The sequence below is a fragment of the Uranotaenia lowii genome, unplaced genomic scaffold (assembly GCF_029784155.1).
Source record: "Uranotaenia lowii strain MFRU-FL unplaced genomic scaffold, ASM2978415v1 HiC_scaffold_1614, whole genome shotgun sequence".
Classification (NCBI taxonomy): Eukaryota; Metazoa; Arthropoda; class Insecta; order Diptera; family Culicidae; genus Uranotaenia; species Uranotaenia lowii.
Window position 1 is genome coordinate 1 of NW_026597649.1, and position 3,000 is coordinate 3,000.

The 3,000-nt window shown below is 39.5% G+C and overlaps 1 pseudogene; it reads right to left on the reverse strand.

Moving 5' to 3' along the window:
- Window positions 1-2,276: 2,276 nt before the first annotated feature.
- Window positions 2,277-2,992, reverse strand: LOC129759469 (uncharacterized; annotated as a pseudogene).
- Window positions 2,993-3,000: the final 8 nt, after the last annotated feature.

Sequence of the window (3,000 nt, forward strand, 5' to 3'; positions counted from 1 at the left end):
CTTATTGTCCGCATACTACTTCAGCACGTACTTGAAATAGTGGCATGAAATCAAATCCGGCCAGAAGATTGTTGGGATGTTGTGGGCCTTCAGGAGAGGAAGTAGCCGCTTCTGGAGGAACTCTATCTAAAGATGGCTTGCCAAACAAGGAATTTATTCGTAAATTTGGACATATTCTGAATGCGGACATGCTCCGGAACGCTGAACTTATCCTTGGCCGTGAAAAACAGGTTGTCGGGGATCTGTTTGAAGTTGGCCTTCACATATGTTCCGTCGTCCATGATGCATCATTCAACTTTCGTTAGCATGTTGAGGTAAAACTTCCTGGCACGGGTTTTGGCGGAATTGTTCTGCTTCTCGTCGCGATTATCGACCTTTTGTACCTTGAACGTTCGCAGCTCAGCCTTAGTTTTGACCTTCTGGACAAAACTTCGGCTTAGCCACATTCCGAATGGAGGCGTTCGGGTTTCGTTTGAAGGCCCCAACTACGCGGTTGTGATTTTTGGTGTTGTACAGAATACTTTTTCTTTCACTTCTGGGCTTCCGATCGGTGATCAATCGTTCCTCGAACCACTTAATCACTCGCGACACCGTGGAAGTCGTGATTTTCAACGTTTTAGCGATGGAAAGATTCGAAAGATCCTTGTTCTCGTGATGAATGCGCAAGATTTTATCACGCACGAGCTGTTCTTTCGACTCCATTTCCGTGAGTTTTGATTACAGGACTTGAAAACTTGCAGGATGTAAACAATGCACTATGAACTAAATCCACCCAAATTTTCATTAAATTCTACCCAACGGTTAAACAGTTAGAGACATTTCATAGTGTGGCAATTTAATCGTGGACACCCTTTTTTCAATTTTAATTTATTTATTTTATTAGAGATGCTTGCTTGGTAGAATCGCCTCTGGGAACAAGGAATATTTAAAGGAGGTAGTGCCGAGGCAGCCTTGCTTTACTATTAGTACCGCCTGTGACGTCACTGTTGTCAATAATCTGTGAATTTATATAGAAATTTTTCCTTTTTTGTTGGCAATTAAACAAAATTGAAGATTTTTTCAACTTTGAAGGCACACAATTCTAGGAATATTATTGTTCTTCAAGACTGATACTAAAAAAGTTGAATGCAGTGGTTGTTTTGCTTTAATTCAGACGATTGGAGTTGCTGAGGTATCCTAACTCAAATTGACAAAACTTGATAATAAGTTCAAAATTTTGCTTATAAATGTTGAAATCAGTTAGGTTTGAATCGTTGATAAAATAAAATAACCAAAAATAGTATTTTTCGAATCCAACCACAATCTTTTATTGGAATTTAGTAAACCAAATTGCAATGGTTTTATTGGGGTTAATTGTTCTAAATTAGAAATTCATATGGTACACCATGTTAGATTCAAATCATGACGATGAGGTGCACTGCCATAAACTACCAATCAGACCTTTTGAAAGGAGAAAATTATTATTTTTGCTCGTATCACATAGAGCATGATTGTGCATTCAATAACAATTTCAAGAATAATACACACTGCAGTCTATTAAACACAAAGAAACCTCGTAGCACAATCAACTAGTGGCCTTACAACATAATCCGAATCAAATTGGATTTTAATTTAGTTGTTTAATGTGTTTAACTTTTAAATTTGAGTTCTACCAGTATAAACCTTCGACAGCTTGGCAACAGTGACGTCACGAAAAAAATCCAATATGGCTCTCGGCACTACCTTCTTTCAATATTCCTTGCTCTGGGAAACCCTTTAGCGCTAGAAATGAACATCAGCCGAAATTGTATGCGGAATGAAAAGTAATCAAATCTGTCTACATATCGAATCAATGGTCTTCTTTGGCCAAATCTATTCTTTTATTTGAATTTTAGTAACATATTGCTCATAAATGATTCAAAAACATTATATTCAGTATTTTTACGAATCAACTAGATGGTTAAGAATTAATTGTCTTTCTTGTTTCGCCAAAATCATGTTGTAAGAATCATTCACCATGATAGGCCTTAAATCATAGCAATCGTTAATTTTCCATTGTCACGGTGGCAGTATGGTCAGTGGTGGCAGTGTGGCAAAGTTCATAAACAAAAAAATAGTCGCCCGGGACGATGCACATAGATCATATGCATGTCCCTGGCGACGATTTTGTTTATTTACGGAGAAATAGTTTTCTACTGAGCCAGTGGAACATAAACGAAAACGCTATAAGTTGTCGCCAATATGGTATAGCTCTTTTCTGACCATAATCTATTTAAGCCCAATTTTCTGGGTACAATTTATCCTATTATTTTCTGCCTAATCACACCAAAAATGACACTCACCAATTTCGTCAACGGTAGCGCAATATAAGCCAGCGTCAGCACGGTTATCAACAGTCCGAACCGGTCCTTCACCTTGAGGGGATCTTCGACACCTGCGTAGTAAATCGTGGCCGAAGTTAACAGAAACACCTTCGAAGCCAGTGTAAAAAATGGTCTTCTCCTATCCGATGGAGTAAACCACAGGAAACATCCCGAATAGACTATGCAGATCGACAGTCCATAAGCGCTTGTTCTTATCAGAACGGCCGACGCCAGCATTTGAGAATATTTGAGCTGGAGAGCGGTCCTAAAAATTATAATCAGGAAAGGTATTAAGTAATCAGAAAGTAAATTATCTCAAGATTACCTCTTACAAGCCACATCCCAAAACGAACTGCATTGGTGAGAAACCCTCGGAACTGCCCTTTTTCGAATCTCGTTACAGGTGAAACAACCGCTGAGAAATTGGGCCACGGTCAAGATGCCGGCAATGTTGCCGATAACATCCCGGTAAGGCAGGAGTTCACGTGTCACTGTTTCCATTTTATCGATCTGATCGGTGACGACGTGACTATACACGGTCTCGACACGATCGAGTTCTGCAAAATACTGAGTGCAGTGAATGGTCTTGCTGGCGGGAGGTTTCCTTCTTTCTACCATTCACTGTTGCTCACCTTTCGAGAGAGAGAGAGATAAGAGT